We start from the raw sequence: 20,875 nt of genomic DNA, 5'->3' as shown, positions 1-20,875 counted from the left end.
AACTGCAGATGCTGGAGAATCGAAGGTTACACAAAAATGCTGGAGAAACTCAGCGGGTGCAGCAGCATCTATGGAGCGAAGGAAATAGGCAACGTTTCGGGCCGAAACCCTTCAAGGGTTTCATCCCGAAACGTTGCCTATTTCCTTCGCTCCATAGATGCTGCTGCACCCGCTGAGTTTCTCCAGCATTTTTGTGTAACCTTCAATATTACTCAGTAACCTGATCACTGAGGGCCATTGGCTATTCAGTGGATTAGTGAGATAATCCAGAAATTTGACACACAAAGGTAAGGAGGCCAAGAACAAGTACAGTGATGGCAACTAACACATAATATAGTGTCACAGAGTCATAGAGTGATGCAGTGTGGAAACAGGCCCTTTGGCCAAACTTGCCCACACCGGCCAACATGTCCTAGCTACACTAGTCTCACCTGCCTGCATTTAGCCCATATCACTCTTAGCCTGTCCCATCCATGTACCTGTCTACTTGTTTCTTAAACATTGGGATAGTCCCTGCCTCAACTACCTCCTCAGGCAGCTTGTTCCAATCACCGGTGTGAAAAGGTTACTCCTATTAAATCTTTTCCCCCCTCACCTTAAACCTATGTCCTCTGGTCCTCGATTCACGTACTCTGGGCAAGAGACTGTGTGAGTCTGTGCATCCATCCGATCTATTCCTCTGATGATCTTATACACCTCTATCAGATCACCCTCACCCTCCTGCATTCCAAGGAATAGAGTTCCAGCCTGCTCAACCTCAGCAGCTTTGTAGATTAATTGGCTTGAAATAAATGTAAATTGTCCCATGTGTGTGTAGGATAGTGTTAGTGTGCGGGGATTGCTGGTCGGTGTGGACTCGGTGAGCTGAAGGGCCTGTTTCCTGCGCTGTATCTACACTAAACTAAACTAAACTAAATTAAATTAAACATTCCCACCATCCATGCTGAATAATTCCCTATCCAACCTTCTGCCCAATCTAATGTGCCAAGTATTTGGCCACATATAGGGCCTGTCCCACTTGGCGATTTTTTGGCGACTGCCGGCATCATTGACTGACGTGTCGGGTCACTGAAAAATTAGCGGAGTGAAGTGGCGTGACACGACGTGATGCGGCGGTGACGCGGTGGAGACGTGGCGTGATGACGTATGACACGCGGTGTTTTTCAAAGCGGCGAAACATTTTTGTTGTCCACGCTGGGTTTTGAAATGTTCAAAATCTTTTGGCGACACTGATATGACGCCGGCAGTCGCCGAAATAATCGCCAAGTGGGATTTATGGCCCTCAATGCGCTATTCTGCTGTAAACTCCTGCAGAATGTCCCTTCTCAGGCTGGTTACAATATCAAATCCAGGACATAAAGTTTATTTTTGTGAATATCTCGCTGATTCATCAGTGGCGATGTAAGCACCATGTCATCACATGTTACAACATGGAAAGGTACAGCACATGAACAGATCCTTTGACCCATGACGTCTGTGCTGAACAGGATGTCGAGACCAACTCTTATCTGACGACAAAATCCATGACCCTCCATTCCCTGCATACCCAAGTGCCTATCCAAAAGTCTCTCAAATGCCACTATCATATCTGCCTCCACCACCACATTAGGCAGTGTGTTCCAGGCACCCCACTGCCCTTTATGTAAAATAATAAAAACTGGCCCGTGCATTTCCTTTATACTTTGCTGGTTGTATGACAGTTCTGCCCTGTAGTATTTGACACCTCCATCGTGGGGGGAAAAGGCTCCAACTGTCCACCCCATCAATACCCCTCCCTGCTCCATCAATGCCCCTCCCTGCTCCATCAATGCCCCTCCCTGCTCCATCAATGCCTCTCCCTGCTCCATCAATGCCTCTCCCTGCTCCAAGAATGCTTCTCCCTGCTCCATCAATGCCCCTCCCTGCTCCATCAATGCCCCGCCCTGCTCCATCTATGCCTCTCCCTGCACCATCAATGCCCCTCCCTGCACCATCAATGCCCCTCCCTGCACCATCAATGCCCCTCCCTGCTCCATCAATGCCTCTCCCTGCTCCATCAATGCTCCTCCCTGCACCATCAATGTCCCTCCCCTGCTCCATCAATGCCTCTCCCTGCTCCATCAATGCCCCTCCCTTCTCCATCAATGCCCTTCCCTGCTCCATCAATGCCTCTCCCTGCACCATCAATGCCTCTCCCTGCACCATCAATTCCACTCCCTGCTCCATCAATGCCTCTCCCTGCTCCATCAATGCCTCTCCCTGCTCCATCAATGCCTCTCCCTGCTCCATGTCAGTTGCCATGTTTTGTCCAGCCCCCACCACATTTCCAGTATTCCCCATCTTGCTCCAATCCGTCTGAAGAAGATTCCCGACCTGAAATGTCATCTGAGTTTGTGTTTGAGTTTAGTTTATTGTCACCTGTACACAGTGAAAAGCTTCTGTTACGTGCTAAGCAGTCGGTGGAAAGACAATACATGATTACAATCGAGCCATCCACAGTGTGTAGTACCATGAAAAAGGGAATGATAATTCGAATAACGTTTAGTGCATCTGTCCATTCCCTCCACCGATGCTGCCTGACCTGCTGAGTTCCTCCAGCACTTTGTGTTTTGCTCAAAATTCCAGCATCTGCAATTACTCGTGTCTCCAATTTTTTTTAGACTTCAGAGCTACGGAGTACAAACAGGTCCATCAGCCCACCGAGTCCACGCCGACCAGCGATCGCCCCTCGTACACTAACACTATCCTACACACCGGGGACAATTTACAATTTTTACCAAACACAATTAACCTAGAAACCTACGGAGTGTGGGAGGGAACCGCAGCACCCGGGGAAAACTCTTGTGATCACGGGGAGAACGTACAAACTCTGTACAGCAGCACCCGTAGTCAGGATCAAACCCAGGTCTCTGGCGCTGTGAGGCAGCAACTCTACTGCTGCGCCACCGTTCCGCCCAAATTTCATTATTTTTGTTTGGGGTTATTTGGTGAACTTAATTTTTGCAACGTAAATTTCTGAAATGGAAAATATTCTGTAAAGCACGGCTGAATGGCAAAGTCACGTTCAGCAGCAGTTCCCACTAAATGAAACCACACATTTTGAGACCACATACAGTCTAATATCGGGCAACAACATCAGGCGTGGTTGCTAGGTGTGCTTTTTGGATGATGTGAAGTGTTTATTTCGTGTTTGCTGCAGAAACCCACTTGGTTCCCACTGATTTCCCTGCTGCGGGTGCGGTTTTATCCGTGCCAAGAGCCAAGCCCAGTTTTATTCATACTTGCCCTGCGTGATATTTATGAAAAGCGTCACTAGAATTTCCCTGGATCAGCCACTTTGTTGATCCTTTGAAAGAGGAAACCGATGAGCGGTGTATAGGCGGACAAAAAAGATGCCTCATTATAGCCACTTATTAAATACACCTTGCAATTTTACTCCCAGTCTTGTTTCCTTTGGATAAAAGACATCAAAAGGAAAGCGAACTTAATGCAATTCATTTCACTTGCCTCCGTCAACGTTAAAAAATATTTAGTTTAAGGCTATAAACCAGATCATATTGCCTTTCAAATCAGTTTTTAGAACTCGAATGTAGAGATTGTTTTCATCTTGGGTCTTCTCTTAAGGTGGATTTTGCTTTTCTTTGTCCATACATCGATCCTCCAACTTCATCTATTCCATCCGCTGCTCTCGATGTCAGCTGCTCTACATCGGTGAGACCAAGCGTAGGCTTGGCGATCGCTTCGCCGAACACCTCCGCTTGGTTCGCTTTAACCTACCTGATCTCGCGGCGGCTCAACCCTTCAACTCACCCCCCCCCCCACCCTTTCCAAATACGACCTTTCTGTCCTGGCTAAAGAGAGGACCACCATAAATTGGAGGAGCAGCACCTCATATTTCGCTTGGGCAGTTTGCACCCCAGCGGTATGAACATTGACTTCTCTAATTTCAGGTAGTCCCTGCTTTCTCCTGCCCTTCCCAGCTCTCCCACAGCCCACAGCTCTCCACCTCTTCCTTTCTTCCCCCCTCCCCCCCCCCCCCCCCCCCCCCCCCACATCATCATCATCATTCAGAAGAAGAGTCTCAACCCGAAACGTTGCCTATTTCCTTCACTCCATAGATGCTGCCTCACCCGCTGAGTTTCTCCAGCATTTTTGTCTACCTTAGTTTGGGTAAGTTTGATTAAATTCTTCTGCCTATTGAAGTTAGTTTTTTTTTTAAGTTGCAAGGTTTAGAAAAGCAGGCAATGTGCATTGTTGCTATTTAAGATCAACGAGTAAGGAATTTAATCTGCATTTCGTGTGAAGAGACAACACACACATTTCAAACTATACAATTTAATAGCATGCACTCAGGCGATGTTGCTTGGGATATTATGCTTTGACTGGAGTTCGATCCTGACTACTGGTGCTGTCTGTATGGAGTTTGCACGTTCTTCCCGTGACCTGCTTGAGTTTTCTCTCGGTGCTCCTGTTTCCTCCAACACTCCAAAGACGTACAGGTTTCTAAGCTAATTGGCTCGGTATAATTGTAAATTGTCAATAGACAATTGACAATAGGTGCAGGAGTAGGCCATTCGGCCTAGTAATTGTAATTTGTCCCTGTGACAGTGTATGATAGTGTTAGTGTGCGAGGATCGCTGGTTGGTACGGACTTCATGGGCCGAAGGGCATGTTTCTGTGCTGTCTCTCTAAACTAAGTTTTGTTTAGTTTATTGCCACGTGTACCGAGGTACAGTGAAAAGCTTTTGTTGCGTGCTAACCGGTCAGGAGAAAGACAATACATGTTTACAATCGATCCATTTAATGGTCTGCAGTTAAACATCCATTGAAACATCTGCAGTTCCTTGTGTCTACTGCTTAAGATGCAGTAGACGCAACATCCACTGCGTGTCAGATGTAGTACAAAGTATTGGATCCAATCCAATCCAACTTTATTTGTTAAACACTTTAAGACAACCAATGTTGACCAAAGTGCTGTACAGAAGAATAAACAAGACATCATAAACAGACACCATAACAGAACATAACATAGCAGCTCACATAAAGCACAAAAATTACATATGAAATACAACAATAAATTAAAAGACATAAAACATGAGTAAAAATAATAACCACGCAATAAAGCAATCAAAATAAGAAATTAAATCAAGTAAAGAAAGTCGACATCTTACTGGGTATCAAAGGCCACGGAGAAGAGATGGGTTTTAAGAAGTGATTTAAAACCAGACAGAGAAGAGGCCTGTTTAATGTGGAGAGGCAGATCGTTCCATAATTTTGGTGCCGACACAGCAAAGGCACGGTCCCCTCTGAGCTTCCGCTTAGTTTTAGGCCCACTCAGGAGCAGCTGACTATCTGACCTGAGAGAGCGGGCGGGTGTATAAGGGTGTAGAAGCTCAGATAGGTAGGGCGGGGCAAGACCATTTAGGGATTTTAAAGCAAATAAAAGAATTTGCTAGATAGTGTTAGTTTGTGGGGATCACTGGCCGGCAAGGGCTCGGTGGGCCGAAGGGCCACATCCCTCTGAACAGTCATACTGCAGCCCAGTTGATCAGGAAAGTTGTCTCCCACACATCTCGGCTGGAGAACGTCATCTATTTTCAGCTTTGTCCTCTGTTAGTGTATGCCCAGCAGTCTACAGCTCCTGCATAAACGTTATCTAGCCCAGCGAAAGATCACAAGTCGAAGACTCCATTATGCCTGACATTACGAAGGATGGTGACCTTTTTTTGCAGCATTGCTGAATAAATATACATACCGGCTCTCAAACACCACACAACAGGTGAATGCTAAACACACAGACACACAACTTCCAAAGAAGACCAGCACTTTGACGTCCACCTCAAATTTCAAGTGGCTCTGTTCTAGTAAAGTTAACAAGGCAAACTGAATGCTAAGCAATAGAGGCAGAACAAATGCACGTTAGATTATAACCATTTTACACTCAAGAACCTCATGGCTGACGTGCTACCCTGATCATTGAGACACAGAGGAGTGGTTCAGATATAAGCACAGCTCAGGGGCGGCATGATGGCGCAGCAGTGGAGTTGCTGCCTTATTCTGCCAGAGACACGGGTTTGATCCTGACTACGGGTGCTGTCTGTTCAGTGCCTTCTTGGTTCAGTACACACTTGATGTCACGAGTTTTATTGTCATATGCCCCGGACTGGACAATGAAATTCTTACTTGCTGCAGCACAACAGAATATGTGAATATGGAACATTGTATGGGGGGGGGGGGGGGGGGGGGTGGGGGGGGGGGGGGGGGGGGGGGGGGGGTTGGGGGGGGGGGGGGGGGGTGGGGGTGTGGGGGGGGGGGGGGGGGGGGGGGGGGGGGGGGGGGGGGGGGGGGGGGGGGGGGGGGGGGGGGGGGGGGGGGGGGGGGGGGGGGGGAAAGAAAAAGTTCAATAAATATCAAATATAGTGCAGATAACAAACAATAATATAGTCTTTTGCGGTACAGAGCTCATGGCTTATTCATTGTGTTTAATAGCCTGATGGCTGTGGGGAAGAAGCTGTTCCTGAACCTGGACGTTACAGTCTTCAGGCTCCTGTACCTTCTTCCTGATGGCAATGGTGAGATGAGTGTGTGGCCAGGATGGTTTGGGTCCTTGATGGTTTTGGCTGCCTTTTTGAGGCATCCCTTCGACGGTGGGGTGGTCAAAGCCGGTGACAACGGGCAGTGGTCACAACTTTTTGTAGTCTTTTTCGCTCCTGGACGTTCAAGTTGCCGAACCAGGCCACGATGCAATCAGTCAGAATGCTCTCCACCGTGCACCTGTAGAAGTTTAGGAAAATCCTCTTCGACATGCCGAATCTCCGTAATCTTCTCAGGAAGTAGAGTCGCTGATGTGCCTTCTTTACAATTGCATCGATGTGCCGGGTCCAGGAAAGATCTTCTGAAATATGCACGCATTGGAATTTGAAGTTATTGACCCTTTCTACCATTGACCCTTTGATATAAACAGGATAGTGGGTCCTCATCCTTCCCCTATCAAAGTCCACAATCAGTTCCTTGGTTTTACTGATGTTGAGAGCCAGGTTGTTGTGCTGGCACCATTTGGTCTGTCGGTCGATCTCACTCGTCCCCATCTGTGATTCGTCCAACCACAGTGTTGTCGTCGGCCAACTTGATGGAGTTCGCACTATGAACGGCTACGCAGCCATGGGTATAGTCATGGGTATGTTTCATTTAGTTTAGAGATACAGCGCGGAAACAGTCCCTTCGGCCCACCGAGCCCGCACTGACCAGCGATCCCAGCACATTAACACTATCCTACATTTGGGACAATTTACATTTAAGCCGATTAACCTACAAACCTGTACATCTTGCACCCCCCCCCCCCCCCCCCTCTCCATCACTTCCCCACTCATGTAGTAGCAGCTTCAAAGTCATCTTGTTGAGTCTCATTGTCTGTAACACGTTTTCACCTAGCACACAGCTAACAATGGCCTGTTTCCTTTATCATCATTACGATTTTACACATCTTTCATTCAGTTGTTCTGTATCACTCTACATTATCATCTATATCTCTCGTTTCCCTTTCCCCTGACTCTCAGACTGAAGAAGGGTCCCGACCCGAACCATCACCTATTTCCTTTTTTCCAGAGATGCTGTCCGTCCCGCTGAGTTACTCCAGCGTTTTGTGTCTATCTGACAAGACTCGTGTGCCTTTAGAAAGTCTACACCTCTGCCTTGCTCAGCAAAGGCTCTTCTAACTGGTTTTATAAACACACCTGGCATTCATAAACATTCACACAACTTGCAAAAGGATCAGTTGTGAATAAAATAAACAGAACTCATCTGTTATCCAAATGGTTTTGCTTTAATGTGTCTATCAGTATTCGCACAGTGTCCTCAGTATTTATTCATGTTTATTATCTTATTTATTCTAACATTATATGATTGTATTTATACTTGCATTAACAGTACTATTCTATTACCATTACTATTCATACACACGGTGGCACAGCGGTAGAGTTGCTTCCTTACAGCGCTTGCAGTGCCAGAGATCCGGCTACTGGTGCTGTCTGCACGGAGTTTGTACGTTCTCCCCGTGACCTGCGTGGGTTTTCTCCGAGATCTTTGGCTTCCTCCCACACTCCAAAGACGTACAGGTTTATAGGTTAATCGGCTGGGTAAATGTAAAAATTGTCCCTAGTGTGTGTAGGATAGTGTTAATGTGCGGGGATCGCTGGTCGGCATGGATCCGGCACGCCAAAGGGCCTGTTACTGCGCTGTATCTCTAAACTAAACTAAACTCCAAAGACGTAGAAGTTTGTAGGTTAATTGGCTTGGTATAAGTGTCAATTGTCGCCAGTGTGTGTAGGATAGTGTTAATGTGCAGGGATCGCTGGGCAGTGCGGATCCGGTGGGTCGAAGGGTCTTTTTCCGCGCTGTATCTCTAAAACTAAACTAAACTATTCATTATTGTGTCACTGGAATAAAGAATTGGGATTAAAATTCTCCAACATAAGTGGAATCTGAACAAAATAACATGATTGGGGCATCCTACATCTATTATAAGTATATCCTGCTCATAATCCTAGGTTTTAAAGATTGTAAGTTGTTGGCTGATATTTAGAATGAGACAAGGAGATGAGGGGGAATCGATTTAGAAAGATGAGGAGGAATTTCTTTGGTTAGAGGGTGGTGAATCTGTGGAATTCATTGTCACAGCCGGCTGTGGTGGCCAAGTCAATGGATATTTTTAAAGCAAATGGGTTAAGGCAGAGGCAGGATGTATAGAAATATATATGTTTGAAGAAGGGTCTCGACCCGAAACGTCACCTATTCCTTTTCTCCAAGGATGCTGTCTGACCCGCTGAGTTCCTCCTGCTTTGTGTGTCTAACTGCAGGAAATATAGACTTGGATGTGGGTGTAACCGATATTGAATGAATTATAAATGGCCACAGGGTTTGTGGCACACTGTGGAGACAGTGAATCATCTCTTCCCTATAATGCATTTGCTTCAACTGAATCTAAATTGGAACGTTGAACTGATGTGATGAACAACATTCTCAGATGAACTCCACAAAAGGTAGAATGACTTTCTAATATTACATTATCAGCTTAGAAGAAACTCATATCTCGATGCTTTCAGATTGACTACTTAGCATATAAATGTACAGCTTCATGTCATACCATTCATTTTGTATTTTTAAATGAAACATATCCTGCAATTGTACCAAGCAGTGAATTCTCCTCCTTATGGAATTTTAGAGCAAATTGAAATATATTGACGAAAAAAAAATCAACATATTTATTGAAAACCAAGTTCTACTGACATACACTTTTTAGAAATTATCTGATGGACAGTTAAGGTGGACACAAAATGCTGGAGTAACGCAGCGGGGCAGGCAGCATCTCTGCGGAGAAGGAATGGGTGACGTTTCGGGTCGAGACCCTTCTTCAGACTGAGTCAGGGGAGAGGGAGTCCAGAGATATGGGAGGGTAAGGTGTGAAAACGACAGATCTTTAGTCAGAGGGTAGTTCATCTGTGGAACTCATTGCCACAGAGGACGGAGGAGGTCAAGTCAGTGGATACTTTTAAGGCAGAGATAGACAAATTCTTGATTAGAACGGGTGGCAAGGTGTTATGGGGAGAAGGCAGGAAAATGTGGTGAATCTCTGGCAGAGTGGTGAATCTCTGGAACTCTCTGCCACAGAGGGTAGTTGAGGCCAGTTCATTGGCTATATTTAAGAGGGAGTTAGATGTGGCCCTTGTGGCTAAAGGGATCAGGGGGTATGGAGAGAAGGCAGGTATGGGATACTGAGTTGGATGATCAGCCATGATCGTATTGAATGGCGGTGCAGGCTCGAAGGGCCGAATGGCCTACTCCTGCACCTAATTTCTATGTTTTTATGTTTCTAAATGGGATGAGGAGGCAGAGATCAGCCATGATTGAATGGCGCAGTAGACTCGATGGGCCGAATGGCCTAATTCTACTCCTATAACTTGTGAACTCGGGAAAGCAGACGATGATCACTTTAGGCCGGCTAAAGGATTTAATTTGCAATTCAAAACTTAGGCTCAACAGCTGATGTTGACAAGCGATAATGTTATGCTTTGTTTAAATGCATTTTCAAAAGTCACTCGACAGAAAATTCCCCCCAGTTTGGGTGTAGTACTAGGACACTGTGCCAAATCGTGTTCAAGTAATGATGTGATGGGTTCTTTGGTGAACCAAGAATCCTTTACTTGATGCTTTTAACTAATGACTAGCATCTTTTTCAGACCCCTTTGCTGAACAAGTATAATGCCTTCATAATAATAATAATAATAATAATAATAATAATAATACATCTTACCGTCATTGTAAATACATACAACAAAATTTCAGGCGCACTGCCCGAGCGGAGCTCCAACGTATCAGATATATAATAACGAATAACAAATACAAAAACGTCAAGTCAATTCATAATGTGCAATATTTCAGAGTATAGTGTTGTGGCAGTACAAAATATTGGCTATGGGGGCTGTGTGTGTTCAGTGCAGAGTTATACGATGTGTACAGGAAACATGTTCCCAATGTTGGGCGAGTCCAGAACCAGGGGCCACAGTCTTAGAATAAAGGGGAGGTCATTTAAGACTGAGGTGAGAAAAAACTTTTTCACACAGAGAGTTGTGAATTTATGGAATTCCCTGCCACAGAGGGCAATGGAGGCCAAGTCACTGGATGGATTTAAGAGAGAGTTAGATAGAGCTCTAGGGGCTAGTGGAGTCAAGGGATATGGGGAGACGGCTGGCACGGGTTATTGATTTGGGACGATAGTTGCCAAATAATGGGATCAAAGAAAGGGACAATTGAACTTGAAGTACGGGGGATGTCATTTGATCTATTCCACACTCCAGTCATCACCTGGAATTGTGTATCCTGATAACAATTTCCTATGATAATAATTGATATTTATTGATGTATTTACAAAAGCCCATAAACATCCAGCAATTGTTTCAAGCCGAGAACATCCAATAGTTGGGTTTAGAGATACAGCATGGAAACAGGCCCTTCGGCCCACCGAGTCGATGCCGACCAGCGACTATCCCAGACCCTATCCCACACACTCAGTGTAATTCACAGAGGCCAATTAATCTACAAAGCTGCACGTCTTTGGGATGTGGGAGGAAACCGGAGCACCACCCGGTTAGATGGACTTTTATTTCAGATGAAGTGATCATTTTCATTCTATTTCAAAACTGTGTTGGAATGTGTTCATTTCCCAGAATCTTCTGATAGTGGAATCCAGGAATCGTGATGAGTCACGGTCCTTCTTCATGTAACCACTCGTAAGAAATCAGCTGGAATTTCCCTTGTTTTCGAAGCAGTGAAAATCCATCTGTTCTTAATATGATGGTTTGTTTTGAATGTTTCTTTGTCAATATAAGTTGTCATTTGCAAATGACATCAATCGACCTAGACTGGAATGATGATTTTTCCAAAACAAATACAAAGCAATGATGACAATTCTCCGCAACTTATGTGGAATTCACCTATTGTAAATTCTGGAGCTTGTGACTTCCGAATTCTCAATTTTGCTGGTTTTGGAAAACGAGTCCATCGCCGGCTCCGACCTCCCCACCATAGAAGGGATTTACCGGGATCGCTGCCTCAAAAAAGTAACCAGCATAACCAGAGACTCACACCACCCTGGCCACACACTCATTTCACCCCTACCATTGGGAAGAAGGTGCTGGAGCCTGAAAACTGTAACGTCCAGGTTCAGGAATAGCTTCTTCCCTGTTAGCCAAATAGCCATTCAGCTTGAAACATTACAACCTCAAATAAGCTGTGAACAACATAGACTATTATAGTTATTATTGCACTATTATTGTTAGAAACATAGAAACATAGAAATTAGGTGCAGGAGTAGGCCATTCAGCCCTTCGAGCCTGCACCGCCATTCAATATGATCATGGCTGATCATCCAACTCAGTATCTCGTACCTGCCTTCTCTCCATACCCCCTGATCCCCTTAGCCACAAGGGCCACATCTAACTCCCTCTTAAATATAGCCAATGAACTGGCCTCAACTACCCTCTGTGGCAGAGAGTTCCACAGATTCACCACAGGTTATATATGATCTACCTGCTAAATCTTTGTAAGGTGTCCTTGAGACTCTTGAAAGGCGCCCATAAATAAAATGTATTATTATTATTATTATTATATATATGTGTATTTGTGAGTATGTGTATATATATGCACACCCACTGAACTTTATTTTTCTCTCTTGATTAATATATTGTTTACAGTGAACTATATTTACATATTCTGTTGTGCTGCTGCAAGTAAGAATTTCATTGCTCTATCTGGGACTTATTGCAAGAAAACTCTCTCCATCTCTTGAACTAAACTAAAAACTAAACCGTAATGAATGAATGAATGAATAAGTTTATTGGTCAGGTATATTCACATACAAGGAATTTGCCTTGGTGCTCCGCCCGCAAGTGACAGCATAACATACAGTGACAGTTAGGTATGACACATGAAACATTAAACATTAATAATAAAATATTATCGATTAAACATGTGAATTAAATAAAATACCAGAGCAAAAGGAGGCTACAGATTTTTGGTTATTGAGTAGAGCTACTATTCGTGGAAAAAAGCTGTTTTTTTAATCTGGCTGTGGCAGCTTTGACAGTCCGGAGTCGCCTTCAAGAGGGAAGTGATTCATAGAGTTTGTGACCAGGGTGAGAGGGGTCAGAGATGATCTTACCCGCTCACTTCCTGGCCCTTGCAGTGTACGTGATCTACATCCTCTCACCCACTATCCTGAGAACCCTCTGTTTCAAAATTACTTGATCACATGTAAGAATGAACTGCAGATGCTGGTTTACACCGAAGATAGTCACAAAATGCTGGAGTAACTCAGCGGGTCAGGCAGCTTCTCTGGAGAAAAAGGATCGATGATGTTTCGGGTCGAGACCCTGCATCACACTTGATCACGTTGGATGTGCACCATTTTTTTTTTTATCAAAACATTTATTCAACTATTAAAAAATAATATTTACACTACAATAAAACAAGCCAGAACCCACCACCATAAATACAATACAAACATATATTCATAATAAACTATTATACATTTATGATACAATCCTTATTGAGGATACATTCAACACCCTGCAGAGCCCAGCGGTCCCGGACCTCCCTCAGGGTGCCCGTGGACAGGGCGTATTCCCTTTCTAACCGCACCCGGGCATTGTGGAATGGAACTAGCATTAGAGAACAGGACCATGTAGGCTAATGATGGACGATCTGTCATTTCTGCAGGATCTGAGCGTTACAAATGTCAACAGCTCTTTGATGCATGTTCGCACGTGGCAGAAACGTGCAAAGCATTATCACAAGTAAAAATAGCAAGTGGAAGGTGATGTACTGTAGATTCCGAGGGTTTAATCCTGGGCAATTCCGTGGTTCTTCACTCGAGGTTAGCCATGTGAGACTTCAATTAACTGCTCCATTCACACCGCCTGCTGCTTCCCTTGAAAGTTGCTTTCGAAACAACAGATGAATGAAATCAAAGCTGAATTGGAAGATTGTACAGACCCAGTGTTTACTCATTCTGATTGCACACAATTATAAAGGAGTCAGAATGAAGCAGTGGATGCACGTTTCAGAGAGAGAAATAAAATCTTTATTTTTCATAACGATCTCATAAGGTCATAGGGTCATAAAGTGATAGGAGTAGAATTTGGCCATTCGGCCCATCAAGTCTACTCTGCCCTTCGGTCATGGCTGATCTATCTCTCCCTCCTATCCCCATTCTCCTGCCTTCTCCCCATAACCTCTGACACCTGTACTAATCAGAAATCTATCTATCTCTGTCTTGAAAAATATCCACTGATGTGTGGCCTCGAAGAATTCCACAGATTCACCACCCTTCTGGAACAGTTTGTTTTGCTGGCAGTATTTTTAAAACTGGTAATCTTGTTTGGTCTGAAGATAGACATAAAATGCTGGAGTAACTCAACGGATCAGGCAGCATCGATGGAGAAAAGGAATAGGTGACGTTTCGGGTCGAGACCCTTCTTCAGACTGGGGACTTTTGCCCACAGCGATTGTGCTGGACATGATGCCAATCTCCTCTGCCTACTCATGGTCCAGATCCCTGCATCCAGAACCAGGGGCCACAGTTTAAGAATAAGGGGTTGGCCATTTAGAACGGAGATGAGGACAAACTTTTTCACTCAGAGAGTTGTGAATCTGTGGAATTGATTCTCTGCCTCAGAAGACAGTGGAGGCCAATTCTCTGGATGCTTTCAAGAGAAAGTTAGATAGGGCTCTTAAAGATAGTGGAGTCAGGGGATATGGGGAGAAGGCAAGATCGGGGTACTGATTGTGGATGATCAGCCAGGATCACAGTGAATGGCGGTGCTGGCTCGAAGGGCCGAATTGTTTATTGTTTTTTCGCTGTATATGCATGTGGTGTCCAAAGCCCTCTTAAATGCCACTGTTGTACCGGCCTCCATCACCACCACCTCTGGCAGCATGTTCCAGGCACCCACCACTCTCTGTGTGAAAAACAACCCTCACCTCTCCATTAAACTGCCCCACTCACGTTAAAGCTATGCCCTCGCGACTTTGATATTTCCACACTGCGAGTCATCCTGACTGCCTACTCTGAACATTATTACTTTCTAGTCCTTGACTTTGGAAATTGGTTCTTTAAAACAAAATCAATTTGTCTTATAATCCATGAAATGTCTGTGACTTTGGTAATTTTGTTCAGAAACAGTCGCCACCTCTGTTGGAATATTCTTTATCGGTGCTCATAAAAATAATCTAATGTGGGTCCGTTTTTTTCATCACAGCTAGACAATGAACAAGGTGCAGACGTACATTTGTCCCGCAGTAACTTCACCAGTAGATTGCCCTTATTAGTCGGCGGTCTAAGCTTTCAACACTTTTTTCCAATCACACCTATTTTGTGATTTCCAAGGACTAAATAAAGCCAAACATTTATTGTTGTTCTTTATATATTTGGATTTATGTTGACCTTGGAAATCACAAAATATGTGAGATAGAACAATAGACAATAAGTGCAGGAGTAGGCCATTCGGCCCTTCGAGCCAGCACCGCCATTCAATGTGATCATGGCTGATCATCCCCAATCAGTACCCCGTTCCTGCCTTCTCCCCATATCCCCTGACTCCACTATCTTTAAGAGCCTTATCTAGCTCTCTCTTGAAAGTATCCAGAGAACCGCCTCCACCGCCCTCTGAGGCAGAGAATCCCACAGACTCACAACTCTCTGTGAGAAAAAGTGTTTCCTCATCTCCGTTCTAAATGGCTTACCCCTTATTCTTAAACTGTGGTGTGGCCCCTGGTTCTGGATTCCCCCAACATCGGGAACATGTTTCCTGCCTCTAGCGTGTCCAAACCCTTAACAATCTTATATGTTTCAATAAGATCTGCTCTCATCCTTCTAAACTCCAGAGTGTACAAGTGCACAAGACTGGAGATAACTGGTGAAAAATCAGATCACCAATTAATGTGCAATTAACTCATGATGTTACTGAGGGACAAATGTATATCTGCACCTTGTTCATTGTGTAGCTGTGATCATGAAAGGCAATTATTAACTGGATAACAAGGATAGTGCTGCATAATTTATTTGGCAATAGAGATGCCAGTGTTATCAGAGACTATTATTGTTTGGTCAATTTATTGCTGAGTTGCGGAGGAATTGATTGGAATGAAACCTTCGGTTTGTCTTAAGTGTCATAGTCATAGATTCACGCGGCGTGGGAACAGGCCCATCGGCCCAACTTGCCCACACCGACCACCATGCCCCACCTACACTAGTGATTGCTGAGGTCCACCTCAACACACAATGTTACAGCATGGATATAGGATCTCCGAAGGTAGACACAAAATGCTGGAGTAACTCAGCGGGACAGGCAGCATCTCCGGATAAGAGGAATGCGCAAAGGATCTCTGATCTGTATAAGTGTTGACCAAATTCAATGAATTTAGAAAATAACATAGAAAACAGGTGCAGGAGTAGGCCATTCGGCCCTTCGAGCCAGCACCGAGTATTTGCTTACTCTTTAAGACGAGTAACATCCATCTCCCATTTTTTATCAAGAGTTCAAGAATGTTTCTTTGGCATACATACGGATAATGGAACACTTCGATTCATTCTTGCAGCAGCATAGCAGGCCTATATAAAGGCGCGGCACGGTGGTGCAGCGGTAGAGTTGCTGCCTTACAGCACCAGAGACCTGGGTTTGTTACTGACTGGGGGTGCTGTCTGTATGGAGTTTGTACGTTCTCCCCTGTAGCTCGGGCACTTGAGTCTTGGCAACATCTTCGTAAATCTTCTCTGCACTCTCTCCCGTTTCATTAGTTCCATAGTACTGGTTCTACGTTAAAGATGAACACAAAATGCTAGAGTAACTCACCGGGACAGGCAGCATCTCTGGATAACATTTTGGGTCGAGACCCTTCTTCAGTCTGGTTGTCATGAAACGTCACCTATTCCTTCTCTCCAGAGATGCTACCTGTCCCGCTGAGTTTCTCCAGCATTTTGCGTCTATCTTTGCTGTAAACCAGCATCTTCCTAAACTGGTTCAATGTTAGTCCATTTTTGCACCTTCACACAAGAAGCACTTTACAGAAGCCAATTAACCTGCAAACCCGTGCGTCTTTGGGACGTTGGAGGAAACCGGAGCACCCGGAGAAAACCCACGCGGTCACAGAGATAACGTACTAGATCCGCACAGGCAGCATCGTGGTCAGGATAGAACCTGGGTCGCTGGCGCTGTAAGGGAGCAACTCTACCGCTGCGCCACTGTGCCATCCCCAGGGACAATTTTAAAAATGGGATGAATGAAGTGTTGGTGTCAGTGGATGGTTTGGTAGTGTTGGGGCTGACTTGAGCAACAGGATCTATTTCCATGTCACGTCCTGCTTTCTCTCTGTCTCTGTCATTGCTACAAAGCATCTTGCAACCAGTGAATTATCTTTACCAGTGGAGTCAGTATTAGTACGTCGGCAAGCACAGTGTGGCGGCCAACATGCCCACAGCAAGATCCCACAAACAGCAGGGGGAATTAACGAGCGGTTAGTGGATTTCTGGCAGGCTTGGTGAGGGAATAATTGACATTGAATACAGCACACTGTCCATAATCCTAAAGGTTGGCACTGAGCCCTAACCTGGAGGTCGATTCCACACAGCCATCAAAAATGTATTTCCAGCCCAAGACTCAGCAGCGCACACACTGAATTCTGAGATTGCTGCTAAACCACAAGGTTGAAGTTTCTAACGTGATCTGAAATGGACATTGGATTTTAGTTTAGTTTAGTGATATAGCCGAGACCATGCCGACCATCGATTGTCCGTACACTCGTTCAATTCGACCCCATTTTCACATCCTTCACACACGGTGGCGCATCGGTAGAGTCGCTGCCTCACAGCGAAAGCAGCGCCGGAGACCCGGGTTCGATCCCGACTACAGGTGCTGTCTGCACGGAGTTTGTACGTTCTCCCCGTGACCTGCGTGGGTTTTCTCCGAGTTTGTTGGTTTCCTCCCACGCTCCAAAGGCGTACAGGTTTGTAGGTTAATTGGCTTTTGTAAATGGAAAAATTGTCCCTAGGATAGTGGACTGTTTCCGCGCTGTATCTCTAAACTAAACACACCAGAGCCAATTTACAGAAGCACGAGAACCTACAAACCCGCACGTCTTTGGGATGTGGAGGATACTGGAGCACCCAGAGGAAACCCACACGGTCACAGGGAGAACGTGCAAACTCCACACAGACAGCACCCGTGGTCAGGATTGAACCGGGTCCGGCGCCGTGATGCAACCATTGCGCTGCCCCGGACTTTTAACGTCACACGAATAAATCATCATATTCAATGAAGCTGCATTAAATGCTTTATTTTCCAAAGCAAAGAGGTACTAACTTTGCAGATACAGATTGCTGGAGTAACTTAGGACAGGCAACATCTCTGGAGAACATGGAGAGGTGACGTTTGGGGTCTGGTTCCTTCTTCACACTGCTCCAATAGCTCCTATGAAATACTTTTCCAGTGGTTTCCTGCCATGTCCCTGTCTGATCCTGATATTATAGTTTGTTTAGCTTTCCTGATATTCTAGTTTGTTTAGCTTTCCGAGCCTGCCTATTAGGCTCAGTGGAATAATCTGAGCTATGCAGCAGAATTTCTGCTTCCACACATGCCCTTTGTGGGACCTTAAACAAACATATAAAATTCTTAAGGGATTGGGCAGGCTCGATGCAGGAAAAATGTTCCCCATGTTGTGGGAGTCCAGAACCAGGGGTCACAGTTTAAGAGTTGTCAATCTGTGGAATTCTCTGCCACAGAGGCCAATTTACTGGATGTTTTCAAGAGAGAGTTAGATTTAGCTCTTAGGGCTAAAGGAATCAAGGGATATGGGGAGAAAGCAGGAACGGGGTACTGATTTTGGATGATCAGCCATGATCATATTGAATGGTGGTGCTGGCTCGAAGGGCCGAATGGCCTACTCCTGCACCTATTGTCTATGTTTCTATATATTTTTTCAGAATAGAGATAGACGTTCGTGATAAGAGGAATATAATTAAAACCGAAACCTCACCCAAAAGTTAGTTGAGGTGTAAATAAGGTTGTATAAAAGGCACATTAATGCAAAAGCTATCCTCAAAGAGATCCGTGTGAAGGCCTTTATCCAAATGCAATCAATAGTCTGGATTGGTTTGGACTTTGTTCGCCAGCGTCAGGTGTTGGAACAGATTACGGGCGACGTTATCTGGGCAGCTGACCGCAAAGTCGGCAAGTGGCACTCTGAAGCTGTGAGTGATGTCTGTTCAAAGTTCCCTGAGATAACCCTTTTGAAACGTACTCTCACAGTACTGTGAGTGGTTTTAAAAATAGACTTAGCACAGTAAAGTTGCTCCCACATCTCCGTCTCGCTCTCTCTCTCTCTCTCTGCCGCGCAAGAAATCTGACCCCTGACCTTCCTTTGCGATCTTCGATAGTGCTGAAAACCAGTTCCCAGTATGACATTCGCTTTGACAATGTCAGCAGGAGTTCAATGCCTTCTCTTGCCCTTCCAGTATAATATTCATCCAGTAATAATATTCAATCAGGGGGAACCAGTTTATGTCAAACTGTATGGCGAATGAAATTCCTCGTATGTTGCAAAACATAACTTGGCTAATAAAATATGATTATGATTATGATTATTATACCATTGCGGCTTTTACACAGAAACTAATTCTGCTGCCTGGCTGCTCTACACCGTTCAGCAACTCCAAGGTCAGCATCTTTCTCAGCTTCCAAGCCTCAGGATCATTGCTGCTTGCTGCCACTAATCTGTGCTATTTCTCCCTCACCTTGCTCCGCACTCCTGTATTAGAGAGGTCACTGGAGCCAGCCTGGCTCAGTTTGGGAAGGAACTGCAGTTGCTGGTTTCAACCGAAGATCGACACAAAACTCAGCGGGACAGGCAGCATCTCTGGAGAGAGAACATCATCCCCAGGTGACGTTTTGGGTCGAGACTGTTCTTCAGACTGAAGAGGGGTCTCGAACACAAAAACATCACCCATTCCTTCTCTTCATTCATTCTGCCCCATCGACACCTGTACACTAGTTCTGCCCTACACACTAGGCGCTAGAGAGCGGTGAATCTGTGGAATTCATTGCCACAGACGGCTGTGGAGGCCAAGTCATTGGGTATTTTTAAGGCGGAGATTGACAGATTCTTGATTAGCACATATGGGGAGAATGGAGGAGAATGGGGTGAGGAGGGAGATATAGAAAGATTAGATACTGACTTTACCTTGCACTAAACATTATTCCCTGATCATGTATCTGTACACTGTAAATGGCTCGATTGTAATCATGTATTGTCTTTTCGCTGACTGTATAGCACGCAACAAAAGCTTTTCACTGTACCTCAGCACCCGAGACAATAAACTATACTAACTAGATCGCTTGGGTAGTTTACACCCCAGCGGTATGAACATTGACCTCCAATTTCAGGTAGTCCTTGCTTTCTCCCTCTTTCCCCTCCCCTCCCCAGCTCTCCCACAGCTTACTGTCTCTGCCTCTTCCTTTCTTCTTCCCGCCCCCCACCCCCATATCAGTCTGAAGAAGGGTCTCGACCCGAAACATCACCTATTCCTTTGCTCCATAGATGCTGCCTCACCCGCTGAGTTTCTCCAGCATTTTTGTCTAACTAGATCAAACTGAATGGCGGAGTAGACTCGATGGGCCGAATGGCCTAAATCTGCTCCAATAATCGAGGAACCTACGGTCGATTTGCAGATACTTTGTTTCCCTTTGCGTGGAGGCTTCTGACCTGGTGAATGTCTCTTGCATTTTAGCATCTGCAGGGTCTTGCTTTGGGTCTATTTACAGTTCATTCTGGTTTGTGTCTAGCTTATTTTCTCCCCACAATTTCATAGCGCAGTAAAATGTTTACGGGTTGCGTACACAATAAGAAAATACTTTGACCATTCCTTTCACGTCCAATAGCTTAAACTTTAGGAGTCGATTGAGGTGCTTACTTTGTTTATACACAACAAGAACATTTATCGAAGAGATTATTCTCATTAAAACAATAAGTCCTGGTTTATTGGAGCTGCAGTCAGCTTGAGGAATGCTATGGTGGTATAAGGTGCCAGTTGATTAATGCCGTGCTTTGGGCTTGGTATAAAGGATATGATCTGAAGAATAATTCATCAGACACTTTTTAAAGGCTTGCAATTGCAGAAGATCATTAGCAGGCGCCCAGAGGCTGAGAGATAGAAGATACTTTGTAAATCGCCAACGCTGTCACGTTGATTCTGCGGGATTTTCCCATTTGTGAGTTTGTTTTTTGCATGCTATAAGTAATTTAGTGAAATAAAAACGATTTCTGAACAAACAAAAATTAGCTTGGGGGA

This window comes from Leucoraja erinacea, chromosome 21 (assembly GCF_028641065.1).
Source record: "Leucoraja erinacea ecotype New England chromosome 21, Leri_hhj_1, whole genome shotgun sequence".
Classification (NCBI taxonomy): Eukaryota; Metazoa; Chordata; class Chondrichthyes; order Rajiformes; family Rajidae; genus Leucoraja; species Leucoraja erinaceus.
Note: the sequence above shows the minus strand (reverse complement) of the source record.